Consider the following 24880-nt stretch of genomic DNA (forward strand, 5'->3'; position numbering starts at 1 on the left):
AGTACTGGAGCCTCAGCTTTTCACCGTATATCAATGACTTGGATGAAGAGAGAGTTGTATATCCAAGTTTGCAGATGACACTAAGTTACGTGGCACAATAAGTTGTATAAATGGAAGTAGGAAATTATAAAAAGTACATCGCCAGGCTAAGTTTGTGTGCAAAACTATGGTAGATGGAGTTTAATGTGGGAAGAGTGAGGTCATCTACTTTGGATCCGAGAAAGACAAATCAGAATAATTCCTCAATAGTGAGATGCTGTGGAGGCGCAAAGGGATTTCGGTGTCCATGTGCACAGATCACTAAGTCAGGTACAAAAAGTAATCAAAAAGGTTAATGGAATGTTGGCCTTTATCTCAAGGGTATTGAAACACAAAAGCGAGGGCGTGATGCTTCAGAGGTACAGAACCTTGGTCAGACCCCATCTGGAGCACAGCATTCAGTTTTGGAGACTGAACTTCAAGATATATTGGCCTTGGAGGAGGTTACAGTGCAGATTAACCAGAATACCAGAACTTAAAGGGATAAATTATGGGGACATGTTGCATAAATTAGGCTTGCATTCCCTTGGGTTTAGACAGTTGAGAGGTGATCTAATTGAGGTGTTTAAAATGATAAATTGATTTCATTAGGGTAGAATCATAGAATCAAAGAATCTTACAGCACAAAAGGGGGCCATTCAACCAGTCATATCTGTGCCAGCTCTTTGAAAGAGCTGTCCAATTTAGTCCCACCACCCAGCTTTTTCCCCAAATTAGTTCTCTTCAAATACAAGTCCAATTGCCTTTTGAAAGTTCCTATGGAATCTGATTACACCAACCTTTCAGGTAGTGCGTTCCAGAACATCATAACCCCGTGTGAAAAAACCTTCTTCATTTCCCCTCTCGTTCGTTTGCCAATTATTTTAAATCTGTGACCTCTGGTTATCGACCCACTTGCCAGAAGAAATAGTTTCTTTCCTACTTGCTTCATCATAACCCCTCATAATTTTGAATACCTTTATTAGATCTCCGCATAACTGAAGTCACTCATCCCTGGTATCATACTGGTAAACCTCTTCTGTATCCTCTCAAGGTCTTCCTAAAGAGTGCTGCCCAGAATTATACACAATACTCCAGCTGATTTAACCAGTGATTTGTGAAGGTTTAGCATGACTTCCTTGTTTTTGTATTCAATGCCCCTATTTACAAAACCAAGTATCCCATACACTTTCTTAACCACCTTCTCAACTTGCTCAACCACCTTCACGGATTTGTGAATATGCCCCCCCCAGGTCCCTCTGCTCTTGCACCCCACCCCCTCAAAATAGTACCATTTAGATTTTACTGCCTCTCCATGTAGTTTCTCCCAAAGTGCATCACTTCACACTTATCTGCATTAAACTGCATCTCCCATGTGTCTGCCATTTCACCAATTTGTCTATGTCCTCCTGAAGTCTGCTACTATCCTGCTCACTATATTCTACATTGCCAAGCTTTGCATTAGCCGCAAACTTTGAAATTGTACTCCCTATACCGAAGTCCAGGTCATTTATATATAACATTAAAAGCAATGGTCCCAATATCGACTCCTGGGGGACCCCACTGCATACTTCTCTCCAGTCAGAAAAACATCTGTTCATCACTACTCTCTGCCTCCTGTTCCTCAGCCAATGACGTACCAAAGTTACCACTGCCCCTTTAATACCATGTGCTTCTATTTTACGAATAAGTCTGTTATGTGATACTTAAGCAAATGCCTTTTGAAAGCACACACACACACTCTTAATTCAACCCTGTCGGTTCCTTCAAAGAACTTAATTAGGTTAGTAAGTGTAAGGAATTAGCACACGCTAGCAGGGTTGGGGTTATTTGTCTCTGGCCAGTCAGAAGCCTCTGAGCTGCTCCAGGGACCCCCTTGCGGTTTCAAAGCGCTCCCCTATTCCTGAGTTCTGACCGCCGGACTTATTTCGGTAGCGATGTAGACAGAAAAAAACGTGACTCATGGTTTGGGTGCAAAACAGACCAGTATTTATTGAAAACAAAAGAAAGAAACAACTTAAAATAATCGATATAGCTCTTATGCCTGGTACAGCACTTTTGCTTAATGCAGTACCCTCAGTGTCCACTAGAGCGCTCCCTGCTCAGTGCAACACTCCTTTATTTTAAATCCAGCACTTTTTACTTAAAAACCCTTTGCGCACTACAGCACCTTAGCTTAGTGGCTTCTACTTAAAAACCGCACTTTAATACAGCTGTACAGTGTTCACTGAAGCACTTCTCTGCTTAGCGCAACACTCCTTTAAATACAATACTTTAAATATCGAAACACAGCTGTTGTGTCTCAAGGGGTTTTATACCCTTACCTACATAACAATTAAGAAGGACTCCGGGGTGGAGAGTTTAGTTAACGGCCATTTTATTTACAATGTGCTTCTTCACTCAATGCACTACATTTCCCGTAGTGCATTGCAAATCACCACTACGGTATCCCATGTGGGACAATTCTAATACACATTCAAAATACACAACATATTTCCTCCCCCTTAAAATAGAATGTCCACAAAACAGAATAACTGAAAATGACTATAACTTTGGAAGCGAGGGTAGACTGCCTCTACATTCCACTAACCCTGGGGATTATTCTGCCCCATGCACACAGGTTAGCACTAACTGTAACTAAGGCGCTCTGGAGGCTGCCTTTCTCTTTCGGGGTAACGCCTAGTCTCAGGAGCAGGCTCTGGCTGGCTCGCCAGTGACCCTGCAGGCGTGGCTTCCTCCCTCGATGACACAAGAGTGGATGGTGCCACCGCCTCAGGGTCGGACGACCAGTCCCTGCTGGAGCCCCCAGCAGGTCCTTGATCCTCTGTTTCTTGGGTTACCTGTGGCGACTGTCTTGGCAGTAACTGGTCTACATGCCGTCTCCATGTTCGGTCATCTCCGGTGCGGACTCGGTATGAAACGGGGCCCGTCTTTTGAATGACCGTAGCCGGGACCCACCGCTCCGGGGTGGTGTAGTTACGCGTGAGGACTTTGCCCCCCACCACAAAGTGTCGTTCTTTGGACCTCTGAGCTCGTCTGCTGACTTGATCATGCTGATTGGCGTGCACCACTGCTTCTGTGGACATTGGCCTCAGCAGGTCAAGGTGTGTCCGTAGCTGCCTTCCCATGAGTAGGTAAGCAGGAGATGCTCCAGTCGTAGCATGAGGCGTGTTTCGGTATTTCAGCAAGAAAGCATTCAGGCGCTGCTTTAGAGGAGCATCACTTCTTGCCGCTTTCAACGCGCATTTCAGCATTCTGACAAATCTCTCCGCCAATCCATTCGTGGATGGATGGTAAGGCGCGGAGAACGTGTGCTGGATTCCATTGCTCGAGGAACTCCTCCATCTCCTGGGATGTGAACTGTGTTCCATTGTCGGTTACGATCTGCTCCGGCAGACCAAATCGCCCGAACATCTGAGTCTCGATGGTTTTCTCCGTAGTGGTAGTGGACATTACTGCAACCTCCGGCCATTTGGAATGGGAGTCCACCGCGACCAGGAACATCGCTCCTTCCACTGGTCCCGCGAAGTCCAGATGGATCCGTTGCCACGGTGTCGCCAGCCATTCCCATGGATGCAGTGGCGCTGCTCTTGGCGTATCCCTGGTTGTCTCGCATGATGGGCATGATTTCGCTTCAACTTCAATTTCATGATCCAGACCGGGCCACCAGAAGTAGCTTCGTGCCAGCTCCTTCATCCAGACAATATCACAATGTCCTGAGTGCAGCTCGTTGAGGACATGTTTCCGCAGCTTTGGTAATATGATCACTCGCATGCCTCAAAAGGAGGCATCCTGACGTGACAGACAACTCCTTCCCTCTTGACAGGTAAGGTAGGAGCTCAGGTGGTGCGTCTGACACCCGTGATCCATCTCCTCGCATCACCCTATCCAGCACCTTGGATAGCGTAGGGTCCACTCTGGTCTCTTTCTTGACCTGCCGGGCCGTGACAGGGGCATTGCTCACCATGTCAAAGTAGAAAATCTTCTGCTCACAGCCTTCAGAGGGCACAGGCAGCGGAGGTCTTGACAATCCGTCCGCATTGCCATGTGCTGCTGACCTCCGGTATTTGATGTTGTAATTGTGAGCGCTTAACATCAGCGCCCAGCGCTGCATCCTGCACGCTGCCAGGGAGGGTGTTCCTGTGTGGACCAAAGATCGATGTCAGAGGATGATAATCCGTCAGCAAGGTGAATTTCCTTCCGAACAAGTAGTGATGGAACTTTTTGATTCCAAAGATGATGCCCAAAGCCTCTTTTTCGATCTGCGGGTATTTCAACTCCGCCTTGCTCAGGGACCTTGACGAGAATGCAATCGGCTTCTCTTCGCCTGAGGGAAAGATGTGGGACACGACCGCGCCGAAACCATAAGGCGACGCGTCACAGGCCAGCTGAATCTGCAACGATGGGTCAAAGTGCGTCAACACTCTGGGGTCAGTCAAAGCTGCTTTGGCTTTCTTGAATGCAGCTTCGCACTCCTTCGTCCATGCCCAGGCCTTGCCCTGACACAGCAACTCATGTAATGGCTTCAACAGTGATGCCAGCTGTGGAATAAACTTTCTGTAATAGTTCAGGAGACCTAAGAATGACCGCAGCTGGCTGACATTTGTAGGTGCAGGAGCGTCGGCAATGGCTTTCACTTTCGACGGTGCTGTGTGTAGGCCGTCCACGTCGATGACATGGCCTAGGTACTCCACTGATGGTTTGAAAAATTCGCATTTGTCCTTGCGAACGCGTAAGCCATATTCTTCAAGTCTTCCCAGTGTCTTCGTCAGGTTCTGCAGATGCTCGTTGTCGTCCTTTCCTGTGACAAGGATATCGTCAACATAACATTATACCCCTGGAATGCCGCTTAAGATCTGGTCCATAGCCCGCTGAAACAATGTTGGTGCTGACGTTATACCAAAGGGTAGGCGGCAGTACCTGTAGAGGCCCTTGTGGGTGGTGATGGTGAGGTACTTCTGCGAGTCCTCTTCTACGTGCATCTGCAAGTAGGCTTGGCATAGATCAATCTTGCTAAACTTCTGACCGCCTGCTAGACCCACGAAAAGATCTTCAATAATGGGGATGGGGTACTGTTCAGCTGAGCGCACAGGATTCACTGTTACTTTGAAAGCTCCACATAAGCGAACCGCGCCATCACTCTTCATCACTGGTACCACGGGCGTGGCCCACTCACTGTGCGAAACCGGCACCAGGACCCCTATCTTGACCAGACGCTCCAGGTCAGCCTCCACCTTTGGTCTGAGGGTGTAGGGAACATTCCTGGCCTTCAGGAATCGTGGCTGGCTGTCAGGCTTCACCTTGAGTTTGACCGTAATCCCCTTCATACTCCCCAATTCTCCGTCAAAGACAGCTGCATGCTTTGTCAACACTGCCACTAGCCCCGCCTCTTCGACGGACACCACATTCACTTTTTTCCAATCCAGATGAATTTTCTCCAACCATGGCCTGCCCATCAGGGATGGATAGTCACCCTTGACCACGTAAACTGGCAACATCACGGTTTGTCCATTAAGCTCCACCTTGACCTCCGTCTTACCCAGCATTGGGACTGTTTCCCCAGTGTAGGTCTTTAAGATGAGCTTGGCCGGCATCAGTGATAGGTGGTTCAGTTTTTCTTTGAATAGCTTCACTGAAATCAAGGAGACAGCGGCCCCCGTATCCAGCTCCATTTTGACCGGTATTCCCTCTAATAGTGGAGTGACGCCATAGCCTGATGAGCCTCCATTCACCGTTAACACATGGAGATTCAGCTCCCCATCAGAGTCTGTGTCACTGTCTTCCTGTTCTTGTTTCACCATGTGTAGGTTTTTCTTTTTAGAACGCCAGTTGGATGTGTTTCCTTGTTTGTTTTTGTGTGTCTCTGTGTAGGATTGTTTGCTTTGCCCTTTACATACACGTTCAATGTGTCCTTTCTTTTCACATTTTTGACAGGTCAGGTCTTTACACCAGCAGTCAGATGGCTGATGACCTGAGCTTCCACATCTGTAACGCTCTCTGGCGCCCCTTGCATGCTTATCCGGTGTAGCTGCTACCCTGTGCACTCTTGTTGCAGTGCCCAACAGCTGTGCATCTTTAGCTGCTAACTCCATAGACACAGCGAGCTCCACTGCTGATTTAAGCGTCAGTTTGTCAGTCGTGAGCAAGCGCTTCTGTGTTGCTTCACATCTTAATCCACACACAAACCCATCATGGACAGTGTCATTTAGAGTTTCACCAAACTCACAATGCTCAGTTAGCTTCTTTAGCACTGCAACATATTCGGCTATGGACTCACCCTCCCCTTGGTTTCGTTTGTGAAACCTGAACCTCTCAGCAATCAGCAGCGGCTTGGGTGCGAAATGTGTTTCCAAAACTTCCACAATCTGATCATATGTCTTAGCGCCGGGCTTATCCAGATGCATCAAACTCCGTAACAAGCCAAATGTTTTTGCTCCGATCACACTGAGGAACGTTGCCACTTTCACGTCATCTTTAATGCCATTTGCAGTCACGAAAAATCTGAAACGCACTGTATAAGCACTCCATTGCTCCGCCGTTTCATCAAATGGTCCAAACTCTCCGGTTAGCTAGCCATTTTTTATTTTTATTTTTTCTTTACAGTCCTTTTCCTCCACTTCGTTTCACTGTATCGTTACTCTCCCCCTTCTTATTTGTGTAACACATGAACCGCCACCTTTATGAGGTGATTGCATTAGCACTAAACTGCGGGCACGCCATTAAGAAAAGACAGGAACTTCTTACTTTAAACATCGCCGATTCCAGTGCAAAGTGATGCGCAAGTCCATCGTCCTCATCGCCAGTTTTGTTGTGTCTCAAGGGGTTTTATACCCTTACCTATATAACAATTAAGAAGGACTCCGGGGTGGAGAGTTTAGTTAACGGCTATTTTATTTACAATGTGCTTCTTCACTCAATGAACTGCATTTCCCATAGTGCATTGCAAATCACCACTACGGTATCCCATGTGGGACAATTCTAATACACATTCAAAATACACAACAGCGTTCACCACAGCACTTCTCTGCTAGGTGCAACACCCCTTTTAATACAGTTTTAAATACAGTACTTTAAAACAGCTACAGTGTTCACCACAGCACTTCAGCTTGATGCAACACCCCTCTTAATAGTTTTAAATACAGTACTTTAAAACAGCTACTCCCTTTTAATAGTTTTAAATACAGAATTCAGTGTCCAACTGAAGCACTTCCTCTGCTCAGTGCAACACCGTCTTACTTAAATAGGGGAAGAGGAACGGACACAACGACGGAAGATCGACTAAAATTACAGTTCTTAACAAAATTCCTACTTTACTCCCACCCTTATACCTATCCTAAGTTGCCTTGTGGAAGGGCCAGAAAAATATATTCTCACCACTGGAAATGCCTGCTCCGTGCCCTGTGAACTTAGATCTTCACTGCCCCGAAGTAAAAACACCCCAGTGTTTTAAAAGTAAACTGCTGTTGTTTCACTTCTTCAGGCAGGCTCCCACGCTGTAGAGGGACATGGAGGCAAGGCCAGAGAGAGAGAGAGAGAGAGAGAGTGTGTTTCTGGGAAGCTATCTTTTATACCCCCTTTTGGGGCCCGCCCAGATCTGGATGTTTCTGGGCTAAAACAAAAGGGATCCAACTGCCCCATTGTCCAGTAATGGGTTTGGATGAATCACCCATACATTTTAAACTGTTCCTTTTCTCAGTTTAAATGTCTCTTCAAATTGTCTGTGCTGAGCTTTGAATGAAGCTGCAGTTTAAATGTCTCTTCATTGTGTGTGATGGGCTATTGAACCATTTCCATTCATCCTGATGGGTTTTGAATGGAGCTGTATTACTATGTAAACAACTTGGGAGGCTATAGTAAACAGAAGCCATTGTTTAATTGTTCTTGTGGTCAGGCTGAAAGCAGTCAAGTGGTTGATCCTTTATGCAAACATCTTGTAGCAGTTTCTGTAGACATATCGATTATCTGCTGCAGGGGGGTAGGAACTCCCTTTTGATTGGCAGCTCCATTGAACCTTTCTTCCACAGACACAGAAAGCTGTTTTCCAAGTCCTTTGTCTTCAGCCATGCGGTCTGATGGCCATTTTTGATCCCTGAAATATTTAAAGGTATATCACCCAGGGATTCTTTACTCAAAAAAAATTAATCTTCGGAGCTGTAAATTATTGCAAATTCTTACATAAGACATGATTTGCCTTTAACAAATCCATGCATGCTGTCCCTTAATAACCAATGCTTCTCCAAGTGAGAATTAATTTTGTCCTTGGCAATGATCTCCAGCATTTTTCCCCACCACTGACGTTAGACTAATTAGCCTGTAGTTAGCCTGTATTCCTTTCCCCTTTTTTGAACAGGGACTCCCATATCCAAGGAAGATTGAAATAATGTGGTCAGAGCTTCTGCTATCTCCACCCTGGCTTCCCTCAGCAACCGAGGATGCTTCCCATCTGGACCAGGTGCTTTGTTAACTTTGAGTGATGCTCACCTATTTTGCACCTCCTTTGTATCTATTTTTATCCTATCCAATATCCCCTATTCTAACATTAACTTCATCCTCTTCTTTTGTGAAGACAGATGCAAAGTACTCATTCAGTACCTGTCATGCCCTCTGCCTCCAAAAGATTTATTTTTTCTGTCCCTAATGGGCCCCACCATTCCTTTAACTAGCCTTTTACTTTTTATATGTTTATAAAAGATGTTGCCCTTCTTATATCCTTCTTCAGTTTCTCCCTGCATTCTCTATATTCTGCCTGGTTTTCGACTGTATTCTGTACCTGACATTTGTGAAAAACCTCCTTTTTCCCTTTTAAATTCGTTCTCAAATCACTGTAATTGGTTCTCTTCCAGTTGGGTATTTTCACCTTTGATTTTTCTTTGTCACTTTCCATAACTACTTTAAACCTAATTATATTATAATCACTATTACCCAGATGTTCTCCCACTGAAACACACTCCACTTGCCCTACTTCATTCCCCAGAACTAGATCCAACACTGCTTCCTTCCTCATTGGGCTAGAAACATACTGATTAAGGAAGTTCTCCTGTACACATTTTAGGAATTCTTCACCCTCCTTGTCCTTTACTCTGTTTCTTCCCAGTCTATATTAGGGTAATTGACATCCCCTACTATTTCTGTTCCATAACTTTTATATTTCTCTGAAATTTGCCTGCAGATTTGCTCTTCTATCTCCTTCTCACTATTTGGGGGTCTATAGCAAACACCAGCAATGTAACCGCTCCTTTTCTGTTCCTTAACTTTAACCAAATAGATTCAGTCTTTGAACCCTCTAGTAAGTTGTCCCTCTGTAGAACTGTAATATTACCCTTGATCAATACTACCACCCACCGCCCCCCATTTTTTTCCTTCCCTATCCCTCCTGAATACATTGTAGCCAGGAATGTTCAGATCCCATTCCTGTCCATCTTTAAGCCAGGTTTCCGTTATGGCCACTACATCATAACCCCATGTGGCAATTTGTGCCTGTAACTCATCAATCTTATTTGTAACACTCCTTGATAAGAATAAATAAGGAGAAACTATTTACAGTGGCAGAAGGGTCGGTAACCAGAGGACACAGATTGAATGTGATTGGCAAAAGAACCAGAGCCGACATGAGGAAAATTCTTTTTACAAACGAGTTGTTCTGATCTGGAATGCACTGCCTGAAAGGGTGGAGGAAGCAGATTCAATGGTGCCATTCAAAAGAGAATTGGTAAAATACTTGAAGGGAAAAAAATTACAGGGCTATGGGGAAAGAGTAGGGGAGTGGGGTTAATTGGATAGCTCTACCAAAGATCCAGCACAGGCACGATGGGCCGAATGGCCTCCTTCTCTGCTGCATCAGTCTATGATTCCATGACTCTGGTCTCATTTTCATTGTGGCGACACCACACAAAGGTGATGCAGTGACATATTCCTGTATGATTTGCCCGTGTCCCATGGTTTGCAAAACAAATTTTCAGCAAGAAGGTTCCCCTTTAATAACCGTCTCCACCAATGTAGCATAACCACCTAATGAAGACTGAAGAGAAAAAAAAACAATTTTACTGAGATAAATGGTAATAAGCAACAGGATTGCCTTGCCTTGTATCACTCCAGCAGGTTCACTCCTCTGAAATGAGTGAACATTTGGCTGCCTGGAGGAACTTTCTAACTAAGATTATTTTGGTAACAATGGATTTAAAAGAAGAAAGCAATATTTTAACTTGACTAGGATTTATGTTACATTAAGTTCTCATTATTTCTAATATTTACATCTACACCAACTATACTTTCCTCTAGAACATCAATAGACATGAAACCAATAACATGGGGTATGTCAGTGCCGCATCATTTCAGGGTGGGTGTTCGTGTGTGTTAATTCAGCTTGCTTGCAACAATAATCTCATCAACAAACACAAAAGAAGAATAAAGTTAATCAAAATTATTTATGGCAATGAGTTTAAAAAGGGCCCTGATACTAACAGCTGCCTCCCCACATTTGATTGACTACTACACTGGCACTGCTTTGCATGTTTGAGATTGTTATACACCCTTCGACTGTGAACCAATGACCACTCAAACAAAAGTGCCCCAAGTCATTAGTGCCCTTCATCCTTGAACAAAGATTGAATGCATTGTATTGAGTGCCACCCGATTGCAGCAGCAATGCAATCTGCCAGCAGCACACTGAGAAATTGAGCTTTGTCAATTTTCATCGACTGCAATGATAAATGGTGCAGTCTAACTCTAAATGCCAGCAACTAACGATTTCACGTGGGAGTTAAAATCTCTACAGAGGGAGCAAGATACTCTGGGTAATCAAAATCAGTAAGCAGGACAGAACAGGTTAACTATTAAATTAATTGACTGCTGGTACAAGATGGCTCCTGTGCTGGCAGCTCCTTACTGGGTTCCTGTTCTCTGCAACGCTATCCTTGGTACACTTCTTAAAATCTACCTCTTCAACCACGCCTGTCCTATATCTCCTTCTTTGGTTCGGTGTCAATCTTTGTTTGCTAACACTACTGTGAAGCACCTTGGTGTGTTTTACTACGTTAAAGGTGCTATATAAAGTTGTTGTACCAGTACCAATACTTGGAATGATTTGTAAAATTTACTTTAATTGCATTGAGCAACCCACTCATCCTGGGAGTCAGCCTAGTGACGTACCACACCATGCAGGGACATGAGTTCTCCCCCTCAACCCCACATAAGTTGAGTTCCCACAAAGGAGAGGAAAGAAAGAGGCAACCTGCAAAAAAAAAACTGACAAACCTCCTAGTAAACAGTTCCAGATCGTCACTGCCAGAAGCCTGGTAAAGGTTACCTGCACTCGTTGTAGTAATTGGTCAGGTGTCAAAAACATATGGGAGCAAACAACGCATTAATTGGGAAGGAAGAGATTGAATAGAGATGTTACCCTATTTACACAATAAACATAATAAGCAAATTGACTCTTAGTAGGTGACACCAACTAACATCACATCTATCAACATCTCTATTGCCAGATAACAGCACATTGTAAGCTCAGATATTGAGAAATTATTCCAATAGATGCCAACAAGATAGCATGTGGCACAGTTGACATCACCTTTTGTCTGCATCTGTGTTGCCAGGTAACAACGATGTCTTCAGGGACAGAAATTCTGGATTGAAGCCCAGAAACGATTTGCACCATTGCACTTATTAGGGCATATTGGCATAAAACCTACTTCTGAAGAGCTGCACGTCTGTGGTGGTTAGAATCTAGGACTCTACAATATCAGTTTCATTCCTGCACTGGATTCGGTCTCATGTTAAACTGGTAGTGAAATAAAAACTTGCCATATACACCTTGATTCATTTTATCCTTAGCTTGAGTGCAGAATACCGGACCTCACTACTTTCAACAGGTTCCTGTACGAGGGAGGTTACAGACTAAAAATCTGTTAAACTGACAAGCATTCAGTGTGTACATGAACTGAAACACAATGATATACAAGAACAAAATGGTCCCTGAGTTAGTGAAGTAGGTTTTAAATACAACAATATAGAGTCAGTCCTGATGGTCACAAGATTTTTGTAAGGGAAAAAAAGTGTAAACTCTTTCTGTGCACTACAAAATAAATAACTGCACTTCATTCATTGGAAAGCATTTATATTCCATGTTAATTTTCTGACAACCTCACTACTTCGAATAGTCTGAACTTGGTAATAAAGTACCCACTACTTATAACATTGTTGTTAACACAATTTGCCTGCTATAAGCGGTGGACAATGTATCTGAAATTTCTCAAGTTAAGCAAAGGAGGAGATACAAATGCACGAAAAAAAGACCCAAGAAGTAATTTTAACAGGTATTCAGGAATAGTGTGTAGATAAGAACGTAAGAAATAGGAGCAGGAGTAGGCCATATGGCCCCTGGAGACTGCTCCGCCATTCAATAAGATCATGGCTGATCTTCTACCTCAACTCCATTTTCCCGCCCTATCCCCATATCCCTTGATTCCCTTTAGTGCCCAAAATTTTATCCATCTCAGTCTTGAATATACTCTGAGTATCCACAGCCCTCTGGGGTAGAAAATTCCAAAGATTCACAACCAATATTCTCCCTAATTTTTTGGAGGGGATACGCAGTCCCTTTAACAGGCTGTGCGGCCCATTCAGAGTTTCGCGCATGCATGAAATTTCACATTGGAAAAGCTGGTCCCAGGCTGTGCGAGACCGGCAGACAGCTGCAGGGCCATGCAGCTCAGAGAGAACGTTGTTCACAACCCTCTGAGTGAAGACATTTTTTCATCATCTCAGTCCTAAGTGGCCGACCCCAAATGCAACGAAAAGTTTGTTTTGAAGGAAATGGCACCAAAATTATCTTATTGTAAGAGCTCCGCGTACAAGCCGTTAAATATCTATTTTTAGGTTTACGATACCTCTTCCAAGGAGTCTGAAAGCCCATAGCTAAGGTACTAGATGGATATACATGCTCAGAACCAGAACAACAAAATGTTTGCTTTGCAGAATTTTTAAACATGGTAAATACAGAGGATTAAGTAATTAAGGTAATTGCATGCCAACGAGGAGCGAAGAGCTTAATTAATTGCCTCAAATAGCCGGCGCTTTTAATTCTTAGGCAGTCCCTCGGAACCAAGGATGACTTGCTTCCACATTAAAAATGAGTTCTCGGGTGACTGATGAGTTCAATGCGGGACCTACAGTCTCTGTCACAGGTGGGGCAGACGGTGGTTGAAGGGGCGGGTGGGTGGGGTGCTTGGGTTGACGTGTGCGGCTTGCGCTTGCTCCCAGCAAAGAGACTCGAGGTGTTCGGCGCCTTCCCGGATGCTTCTCCTCCACTTTGTGCGGTCTTGGGCCAGGGATTCCCAGGTGTCGGTGGGGATGTTGCACTTTTTCAAGGAGGCTTTGAGGGTGTCCTTGAAGCGTTTCCTCTGCCCACCTGGGGCTCTCTTGCCCTGTCGGAGCTCCGAGTAGAGCGCTTGTTTTGGGAGTCTCGTATCAGCAATGTGGAAGATGAAATTACATTGTAAGTGGCACCTATGTAATTGATTTCTATAGTGATATAAAATTGTTATTGTCAATTGCCTAGTATAGATGGTTGCTCGCCATAAGTGTGGGCAGTATAACTGGGTGGGGATGTACTAGCAAATTATTCTGCCTGATATTTCTCAGTGCTATTTCTTTGAAAAGTACAGTTTGCTAAAGCAATTAAAACTAATTCCACTGCCCTGCTTTCTTCCAACAGTCTTGTATATTTTGTCTGCTTCAAATATTTATCCAATTTTGCCTTAAAAGATGCAAGAGTCTTTGCCTCAACCACCTCCTGTCAACCTTTGCTATTATAAATTTGTACGGACACATTTATAATGGAAATTGGCTATCTAAACTTGTCACGCTGTAATCAGACCCCATCTTCAGTGGAAGTAACATTTTCTTATGTCTTTTAACGCCTTCATTAGAGTTTGCACTGAACGCCTCAGCCTGTCCCAAAAGTCTGGGCTTTAAATGAATATTTGCTACCTTACAACAGTTGAGAGCTTTCAATCGTAGCTGTACATTCTGAGCATTTGCCACTTGCTGAAGTTCCTAACATGTGCATCAGCAGCAGTTGAAGGATGGAAAGAAATGTCCCCTCATCCTGCGAGGATTTGCAACTTTCTTCGTTTTTTTCTCCCCCAAAAGAAACTGGAGGTTGAATCATCAAAGTTTTTATTTCAAGCAAGTGATCAGTTTCTATCAATATACAGGAAACTCTTTGGTATGCCGGTTGATCAAAAAGTCCGGATGATGGAGAGGGTTATCTACCAAGGCTATTTTTAACAAAGAACATTTTTTTTAAATCAAGAAATGTGCAATATACAGTAATTGGGTACTCACCTGCAGAATGTTGTGTTAAATGAATGGTGGAAGATGCTGCCAGTACTACAGTACTGCCAGTTGAGGGTAATGCAATGCAATGACTACCAGCAGCGTGGGAGACACACAGTACCCCTGTAAAATGGAAGATCAGAAGAGACTACCGACAGCACAGGAGAGTCAGACTCCTGTTGCAGGGGTATTGAGGTGTTCCGACTTCCGACAGCGCCAAGAAGCCGAGTAGTGGCAGTTTGGAGAACTACCCCCACTGACTAGCTCAGCCACCGCGGGAGACTCGGACTCGGCAACATTGCTGGTTATTGAGGTGTTGTTTTCGGAGTGAGAATTTTGCCGGTTAATAGAGAATTCCGGATATTTAGGTGCCGTTTAAACGAAAGTTTCCTGTATTATAATTGTGCGGTTCTGTTGTGAACGCCTCACAGAAAAACAGACTTGTTATGAACAACAACAGCTGTTATTGTCTAAGAGCCTGCACGTGGAAACAGGAGCAGCTGTAATTGTGCGATCTTACTTGCTGGTTAGAAAAAAAAAAGATTGTTTATGGAGTACAGTACAGCTATGACAGTGGCACCTACTTGACAAAAGTGGAAGATTGCTCACATATGTCCTTGGGAAGTTTCACTACATTAAAGGTGCTATGTAAATACACGTCGTTGTTGTTGAAGTCGCTCCTTAAAACCTAGCTCATTAACCAAGCTTTTGGTCACCTGTCCTAATGGGCCAGATATTCCGATGCCTACGGGTGTGTACGCACTGTGTACACACCCATAGGGACATCGGAAATGTCGTTTCAGGCATGCACAGCGCAGGACGCCTGCCCTAGAGAAGGGCCTCTGCGGGGGGAGAGTTCCGCTTTCGGGAGAACCTCTGCCCACAGAAAACCCTTAGCAATCTTACGCCTGGTAAAAGCAGGCGCAAGGCCTGTTTTTATCAGCATAAGATTTGAGAAAAGTTTTTTTTTAAATTCACTCATTTATCATTTTAAAATACTTTAAAAAAACGTAAGTTTATTTTTAGCCCCGTAAAAAACTTAATTTTTTTTCAAAAATTTAAATTTGTTTAAAATATTTAATTTATTGTAATTTCAACTAATTTTAAAAATGTGATTTTTGTTTACATTTATTTAATGTTTTAATGTGTTTTTGGGGTGATCTCCATTCATATATTTGACAGGTCTATCTGTCAAGTGTATGAAGGGAGATTCCCTTCTTTGATTGGTTCCCCATGGCCGCGTGATCCCAGGGACGCTTGCGAACCGCATGCTCCTCTGGGATACGTAGACCCTGCGCACTTGGAGTTGGAGAGGCCCAGCATCAGAACCAGATGCACCTCAGAAGCCCTCAGGCAAGGGCGTCGATTTTTTCCAGATCGGAGGCCTCCTCACGCGGGAAGCCTCCGATCGGAAAATACGGCCCAATATCTTTTTATGCAGTTCGGTGTCAACTATTGCCTGATAACGCTCCTGTGAAGCACCTTGGGACATTTTACTACGTTAAAGGTGCTATATAAATGCAAGTTGCTGTTATATGGAAAAAAGATCAATGTAATCCAGCTAATTACCCTTTTAGACCCCTCCCAAATCACAGAAATCACAGAAACCTCACAGTACAGATAGAGGCCACTTCGGCCCATCGAGCCTGCACTGACACAGATCCCACCCGATCCCCGTAACCCCTACACCAACACATATCCCACCCTATCCCCGTAACCCCACGTATTTAATCCCCCTAACACTAAGGGTCAATTTTTATCATGGCCAATCAACCTAACCCCGCACATCTTTGGACTGTGGGAGAAAACCGGAGCACCCGGAGAAAACCCACGCAAACACGGGGAGAATGTGCAAACTCCACACAGACAGTCACCCGAGGCCGGATTCGAACCCGGGTCCCTGGCGCTGTGAGGCAACAGTGCTAACCACTATGCCACCGTCATCAAAGTGACGAAAGGAGTCATCAATACTGCCATCAAGCAACGCCTAGTCACCAATAACCTGCTAAGTGATACAAAGTTCCGGTTCTTTTAGAACCACTCGGCTTTAGATCTCATCACACCCTTGATCTAAACATAGATACAAGAGCTGAGTACCAGAGGAGAGGTGAGAGTAGCTGCCTTCAACAACAAGGCAGCATTTAACCAAGTATGGCACTATGGAGCCTTCAATCAAGGTAAGAGGGGAAATCCTCCAGAGACTGGAGTCACACCTGGCGCAAAGGAAGATGATTGTGATTGTCAGCGGCAAGTCATCACAGACCCAGGACAATGTTCTGAATTTCCTCAAGGAGAGTCCAGCTACTTCATCAATTACCTTCTATATGTCAAAGTCAGAAGTGGGGCTGCTCACTGATGATCCGACAGTGTTCAGCTCCATTCACAACTCATCTGATAATGAAGCAGCCCACACCAGCTGACAGCAGGACCTCGATAACGTCTAGGTTTGGACTGACATGTGCCAGGTAACATTCATGCCACGTAAGTGGTAGGTAACACTATCACCTCCAAATTCCACTCCAAGTCATCGTGTGTCAGCTGTGGCGCAGTTGGTAGCACCCTCACCTCTGAGTCAGAAGGTTGTGGGTTTAAGTCCCACTCCAGAGACTTGAGCACAAAAATCCAGGCTGACATTCCAGTGCAGTGCTGAGGGAGTGCTGCACTGGCGGAGGTGCCGTCTTTCAGATGTTACGTTAAACCGAGGCCCCGTCTGCTCTCTCGGGTGGACGTAAAAGATCCCATGATACTACTTCAAAGAAGAGCAGGGGAGTTATCCCCAGTGTCCGAGCCAATATTTGTCCCTCAATCGACATCACAAAAACAGATCATCTGGTCATTATCACATTGCCGTTTGTGGGAGCTTGCTGTGCGCAAATTGGCTGCCGCGTTTCCTACATTACAACAGTGGCTACACTTCAAATAGTACTTCATTGGCTGTAAAGCTTTTTGGGACGTCTGGTGGTCGTGAAAGTCGCTATATAAATGCAAGTCTTTCTTTTACATCATCCAGATTTGAACATATATCATCGTTCCTTTATTGTTGCAGGGTCAATATCCTATGTAATATAATTATGAGAGCACCAAAATCAGAAGGACTACTGCGGTTCAAGGAATGGTCTACCATCACCCTCTCAGGGCAACTAGGTATGAGCAATAACCGCACTCTTGCCAGCGCCACCCATGGCCCATTTTAATTTTGACTGATTTTTCTTATGGCAGTAGTTACTTTTGGTTGCATACATTCAGTGACAAAAATCTCTCCTGAACCATTTTTTGAGCTTAACAATATTTTACACATAAAAACGAGTGAGCATTCTATGAGGTCATTTTTATTTGTTTATGGAAATTTATGTTTATTAAAGACTGCATAAATTGGCAAACTCACTAATAATCCACTCCAGCTGCACACCAAGTGCATATCAAGAAATTGCACACTGCCAGCCTATGATTTTCCTTCTATTAATTTTAACAAGCAAAACATTTATGCTTAAATGCTTTAAGGCAAAAACATAGATAGGAACTGGCCAACAATCAGGAAAGTGGTGGTACCAAACATGTGAGGGGTTGGGGCCCAATGCTTCAAATGGGGCAAACAGCATTTTGGGTCCCATTTTCCTGGGCCCCACCCCCACAAGGGAGTGGGGACCCTGCTTCCCCCAATACTAGAAGACCTTAGCAACCACCAACGCTCCAAAACTCAATCTGAGGTCTACTGCACCCAAGGATCTTGCGCCTCAGACTTTGGGCTCGATTTTGTCAATGGGGACGTGATGGAGGCGGGACTCCCACTTTTTGGGTTGTAGTCCTGTCTCCATCGACTTGTGGCCAACCCACGCTATTTTCCCTTGATTGACCTTGTTAAGCCCGCCTAGCGGGCTCAGCAGGCCAATTAAGGGACACCTGGTTACTGGTAACGCCAGCGATTGACATTTCATCTGTCAAGAGCTTTTGACAGATGAAAAATCAGCGTTTGACAGCTCTGTAAAGCTGTCAAACACTGACAATCTGTCTTCTAACTTGAGTCCTTCTACTCAGACTCAGTTAGAGATCTCTCCAGACCAGAAAGCAGAGGCTGCAGCTTTTGACAGTTCAGCGGCCATTCTGCTTTCTGTGCCGGTGAGCTGAGGGACTCCCGAGAACTGAAGGAAGGAAGCCTGCAGGAGAAAGTAAAGGTAAGTAAAACTTATTAAAACACTTTACACTTACCTCACACACTTACCTCTGCACACATGCACCCATCACTCACCTGCACAACGAACATCTCGACCCCTCCAACCCCTGCAGACCGACGGTCCGCCTCGCTAACTTGGCGTGGTTCGGAGCTGTCGGACAGCCCACACTTCAGGGCTAAAAATAGGGATTAGGTAAAAAACTGCATGTTAACTACCTGTTAACAGGTAGTTAATTGGCACTAATCCACTTCCCGCCTTGGGGAGGCGGCTCCCAGCACAGGTCGGGTAGCTGCCTCCTGGGACATTGGCACGGAGGCAGGTTGGGGGCGGGATGGGTTCCTGCCCCCAATTCTGCAATTTTCCCACCACTCCCGCCTCCAAACCCGCCTCCTCGGGGCTTGGAAAATCGAGCTGTTTTTCTCCCTCCCACCCCTAGATCTCATGACCCCCTCTCATCTCAGTGCTCATAAACCCTTTACCATAATTCCAGTGCTCCCTGATCCCAGAATTGCTCCAATTTCCTGGACCTTGATGAACTCCCAGGCCAATCCCCCCAGATCCCAAGTTCCCTCCGCAGAAATTCTAGATCCTAGGACTTTCCTCGGTGTTCGTATAACCTCCATTTCCAGTGTTCCTGGATCCCTGGGACACCCCTCCCAATGCTCCCAGGTCCTGAGAGTCCACCTCAGGATGCTGCTAAGCCATGATACCTCATCCCAGTACGGTCAGATCCTAGAGCTGCTCCCATGCTAATATGTCAGTGACCATGAAAATATTACTTTACATAGCACTCCTGTCTTATCGTAAGCAACGGCATGACAGATCTGCTAGTATTCAAATAATATTGAAGTAGTCACAAAGCTGCTAGTATTCAAGTAATGTCGGAGCACTCACAGCCCACACCCAAACCAACAGCTGACTAGTATATCCAAAGGGAAAACACCAGTGTTGGAAATTTAGTATAAAATTACAGTTTTATTTTATTTTACTCCCACCAGCAGTGTCAAATTCATCTATCTCACGGGTGAATTCACGAGGTAGCATGCACCCAGCGGGAGGTGAGCTGGGGTGTTACTGCAGTTGGAGGCAAATGCTTAAAAGCTGTTCCATTTTATTTAAAACGGGGTTTGTTATTTACTTCAGTCACAAAGTGTTTTGTTAATTGAAGCCTTGACTTCAGTTATCCCATGTGACCAATTAAGGACCTTGCCGTAGAATTGCTTCCAACAGTTTGTTTTTCCCTGGGCTTTGTAAGGCGACTTATGATTATAATTGTTGGGTGCATTGATGCTGGTCATATATAACAGTGACTAAATTATGGGAGCTTTGTGATGCATGTGTAATTAAATGGGTAGTCCCTACCCTAGGATATTCAAGCCCTCAATTAAGTAGCTTGCTGTGTTGTGTTTAAGGAAGGAAACTAACCAGAGAGGTTGAGATTTCAGTTAAAGAAGGACATCACTATATTGTTTATTTCTCCGAGTTCCTGAATGAACTTGAAAACCTTATCTTTTGTGAAGCATAAGTGATGCGCTATGGATTGGGTGGTGGGAAAGAAAACAAATAGAGAATGAACAGCAGAAAGCACTGAGTTACAGTATTCATACCATTCACTTCTCAAACGAAGAGAGGTTTAAAAATCTGGCAGTTTAACAGTGCGAGTCCCAGAACCAATACAATACATTGTGATTACCCCAGCAGCACACTCCATTGTGATTATTTTGTCGATGAGGCTATATTTTTTACACTCTTCTGTCTCAATTGCACAGTTCCACGTGGGACAACACAACCATTTAACACAGAACCATCACAAATCTCACTGAAAGTAAATAAACCGCAGCAAAAACAAAGGAACTTAAGACTGATCAGTTCTCAGCTTCGCCATTAGATGGTGTCAAGAGGTAGGGTGATGGAGAGGCAAGAGAACAAAATGATAGCATCCACCCTGTCTCACTTGGACTGCAGTGGTGGAGCAGTGTCAAAGAATCGCAACTGTTGAGAGATTGGTGACTCTTCCAACCGTGAGGCAGGGGAAGGAAGATTAATTTGAGAGTTACCTTACCTTTCCTTCACCCCTGCAGCACACTCCACTTAAAACTTAAAAACATAACACATGGTTTCACCTCTTGCATGTCAAGAGAAAGCTTCCATAGCAAATGTCAAATCTATCATGGTGACTGAGTAAATAAATAAAACAAAACACTGGACAACAGCACAAAGAAGTCTGCAAATTAATGCAACACCAGCAGACATTTGACACGGTCTGATAAATATATTAATCATCATTTTAAATTACACATAGTCACCATGTCATCCAATGCAAAATACATATAGCTACAGAAGCCCAAGAACAAAAGCAATGAGTAGAACTTATATGCAACAAATTATGAAATAAATCCATTTGCACCAACAAAGCAGTGCAGTTACCAAAAACTAGGAGGAAAGCTCACTTAAATTGTTCATTTAAAAAAAAATCTACTAGCTGGAAAAATAATTATAGGTATGAGAAATGTAGAGAAAATATTGAAAAAATTGATATGTCTAACATACTGTTAATGATTGGACCACGGGTACCTGGCTACAAATTCATTGTACTGGTGCAAATATTAATCAGAAAAAACACTGTAGGCAACAGTAAATAAACTAAAATGGATGAAGTAGGATTGCAAAAAACACTCAAATAAAACAATAGTTAATTGAATGCAAAAATTTTGGTAGCAGAAAAATATATGAACAAATACACTATTGATGTGAAACTGACACCTGAAACAGACTTAATGAAAATTGAGTTACATTTAACAGGATCAATGCTATCTAAATAGTAAGGTGAAACATCCCGATATTAACTCATCGGGCCCTCATAAATCTGGGAACGGGGGGGTTCCCAAGGGTTGTAATATGTTATATTCATTTTATAAATAAGAAAAATAACATGCGTATATATTTATAGACCCGTATACAATATAAAAATTAACTCGCCTGTTTTCCCACTGTAAAATGTAGCACCGATACATCTCCTACAAGAAATAAATCTTCAGTCTTTGTCTTCACCTCTTCATTGATCAAGATGAACTAGATAGAGATTGCAGCGTGAATAAAAACACCCAGTGCAATCATCCGCCGCCAGACGAAGGCACTCAGACAGAAAAGACACAAGGCATTTAGAAATGAGGAGGGGGGTGGAGGACAACAGCATGAAAATAAAATCTTACACATTCCACGTAAAAAAAAATCTTTGCTATAATCCACTACATTGTATTGGTTGGAGGTTGCGGCCGAGGAAGGAGAAACGAAGGAACAGCAAAGCGCTGTCCAACAGGAGCAGTGATTGTATCAGCGCGGAGCTGAAGCCAGGGCTCACTCCCAGCGGCTGGTTATAATGTTACCATTTGCCTTGGAGCTGATAGATAACTGTCCGCAAAAAGGGTACGGAATCCTGCAAGGATCAAACCCAAATCTGCCACCAGGGGGTGCGATGTGTAAGGGGAGTAAGACTGTTCCACTTAACCCTTTCCTTACTTTGGCTCAACTTTTATTTTAAGTCTCTTTTTTTTAAATGGGAAGAAGCATAGTCACTCCTGAAAAGTATACAGCATAGCGTTCTCTCTCTCTCTAATGCCTTGTTTTCCCACATTACAACAGTGACTCCACTTCAAAAGTACTTCATTGGCTGTAAAGCGCTTTGAGACGTCCGATGGTCGTGAAAGGCGCTATATAAATGCAAGTCTTTTAAACACAAGGACTGAGAGACGTACTTAGTTTTGCAAATATATAATTTGCATTTTCTTTTTTAAAAAATCCAAATGAGAACATTTTGCAATAGCAAAATACTGCGGATGCTGGAAATCTGAAACAAGAACAGAAAATGCTGGAAACACTCAGCAGGTCAGGCAGCATCGTGGAGAGAAAAACAGGGTCAACGTTTCAGGTCGAGGACCCTTCATCAGAACTGGCGAAGTTCTGACTGGTAGTTCTGATGAAGGGTTATCGACATGAAACGTTGACCCTGTTTCTCTCTCCACGATGCTGCCTGAACTGCTGAGTGTTTCCAGCATTTTCTGTTGTTGTTTGACAACATTTTGTGTTGCTTGCACAGGGGTGTAATCATAATATGTAAATGGATAGTCTGTTCACCTTCCCTCCCTACATTTTCATGGATTAATTCACTTTAAATGAAACATAATTTTGTACTTGATTGTGAATCCTTGTGATCTGGCCTTCTATTTTCCAAACCTAAAAAGAAAATACTACATATTGACATAGAAACATAGTAGATAGGAGCAGGAGTAGGCCATTCGGCCCCTCGAGCCTGCTCCACCATTTAATGAGATCATGGCTGATCATCCAAATTCAGTACCCTGTCCCTGCCTTCTCCCCATATCCCTTGATCCCTTTAGCCTTAAGAAATATATCTAACTCCTTCTTGAATATATTTAATGAATTGGCCTCAACTGCCTTCTGTGGTAGAGAATTCTACAGGTTCACCACTCTCTGGGTGAAGAAATTCCTCCTCATCTCTGTCCTAAATGGCTTACCCCTTATCCTTAGACTGTGACCCCTGGTTCTGGACTTCCCCGCCATCGGGAACATCCTTCCTGCATCTAGTGTGTCTAGTCCTGTTAGAATTTTATAAGTTTCAATGAGATCCCCTCTCATTCTTCTAAACTCCAGCGAGTATAAGCCCAATCGACCCAATCTCTCCTCATACGTCATTCCTGCCATCCCAGGTACCAGTCTGGTGAATCTTCGCTGCACTCCCTCCATGGCAAGAACATCCTTCTTCAGATAAGGCGACCAAAACTGCACACAATACTCAAGATGTGGTCTCACCAAGGCCCTGTACAACTGCAGCAAGACATCCTTGCTCCTGTACTCGAACCCTCTCGCTACGAAGGCCAACATACCATTTGCCTTCTTAACCGCCGATGTATAAAATTTAACATTATCATCACGCAAATAACCCAATAAAATATTTTAGCCTCTCCTTCAGATGAGATTATAATGCGAGACTCTGCTTGTTCAGGTAGACATTAAAGATCCCATGGCACTATTTGAAGTAGATTAAGTTGTCCCATGTCTTGGTGAAGATTCTTCCCTAAATCAGCATCATCAAAACAGATTAATTGGTTATTTATCGCAGTGGTGTTTATGGGATCTTACTGTGTGCATATTAGCTGCCAATTCTTGCCTATGTAAAAATAGTAACTGTGTTTCAAAACTCATTTTGAGAGGCAATTTGAGACATTTCTCAAGGGATAAGGCCCTATATAAATGCAGGTCTTATTTTTTTACTGGATTGAAGAGAGTTTTAGAATTAGTTTTCATTGAAATTAATTTCTGCAACTTGGTATGTTTAGCCTGGAGAACAGGAATAGGACTCGCCATGGCCTGTGATCTTACTGAAATTAATTTCTGAACTTTCAGTTTTTCAGACTGGAAATGTGAATGCCTATGGTTACTGGATTTAATATGTGAATTGTTTTTAATCTAAAACTACTTAAAATGGTCTCCACAGTGCATTATTGTTAAAGTTAATCAATGGTTTAGTTAATCTATGGGGTCCTGCTCCTTGTTGCTATCTAATGATGTCTGTTGGAAAGTGGATATTGGGGGGCTGATTTTTCTGTCTTTGCTAATTTTAGCAACAAAATAAAAGTCAGACCTATATAAAAATTGTTGGGCCCCCCAGTTCAGTAAGATTGAGACCAGGTCTGATGCCCTCCACACCATGTTAACACACAGGGCTGGATTTTGCCAGCCCTGGGGAGACGGGTTTGGAGGCGGGACTGCCGGGAAAATGGCAGAATTTGGGAGTGGGTGCCCAACCCGCCCCCCAACCCGCCTCCATGCCATCTTGCCAGGAGGCGGGTAGCCGACCTGCGCCGGGTCCCGCCTCCTCGAAGCGGGAAGTGGATTAATGCCAATTAACTGCCTGTTAACAGGTACTTAACAGGCAGTTTTTTGGCTAATCCCTATTTTGAGCCCTGAAGTGTGGGCTTCCCGACGGCTCCGAACCTCGCCTGAGTCAGCGAGGCGGGCTGTCAGTCTGCGGGGGTCAGAGGGGCCGAGATGTCCGCTGTGCAGGTGAGTAATGGGTGCATGTGTGCAGAGGTAAGTGTGTGAGGTGTGTGTAAAGTGTTTCAATAAGTTTTACTTACCTTTACTTCTTCCTGCAGACTTCCTCCCTTCAGGTCTCGGGAGTCCCTCAGCTCACCGGCACAGAAAGCAGAATGGCCGCTGAACTGTCAAAAGCTGCAGCCTTCTGCTTTCTGGTCAGGAAGGCTTTCTAATTGAGTCTTGAGTAAAGACCCAACTTAGAAGACAGATTGTCAGTGTTTGACAGCTTCACAGAG

At 44.0% G+C, this 24880-nt stretch overlaps 1 protein-coding gene across 2 annotated transcripts in view; it reads right to left on the bottom strand.

Annotated features, from left to right (window-relative positions):
* Positions 1-21946, bottom strand: part of b4galt2 (UDP-Gal:betaGlcNAc beta 1,4- galactosyltransferase, polypeptide 2) — a 587897-nt gene extending 565951 nt beyond the window's left edge. Inside the window, exon 1 of one of the 2 annotated variants that reach the window (XM_085983112.1) lies at positions 21507-21946. The gene's annotated coding sequence lies outside the window, so the exon portion shown is untranslated. The remainder of the gene's footprint in view (positions 1-21506) is intronic. The other variant, XM_085983110.1, reaches the window with a different exon arrangement.
* Between the last annotated feature and the right edge of the window lie 2934 nt (positions 21947-24880).

The sequence above is a fragment of the Somniosus microcephalus genome, chromosome 3 (assembly GCF_052327205.1).
Source record: "Somniosus microcephalus isolate GS21.2 chromosome 3, FLI_Smic_1.0, whole genome shotgun sequence".
Classification (NCBI taxonomy): domain Eukaryota; kingdom Metazoa; phylum Chordata; class Chondrichthyes; order Squaliformes; family Somniosidae; genus Somniosus; species Somniosus microcephalus.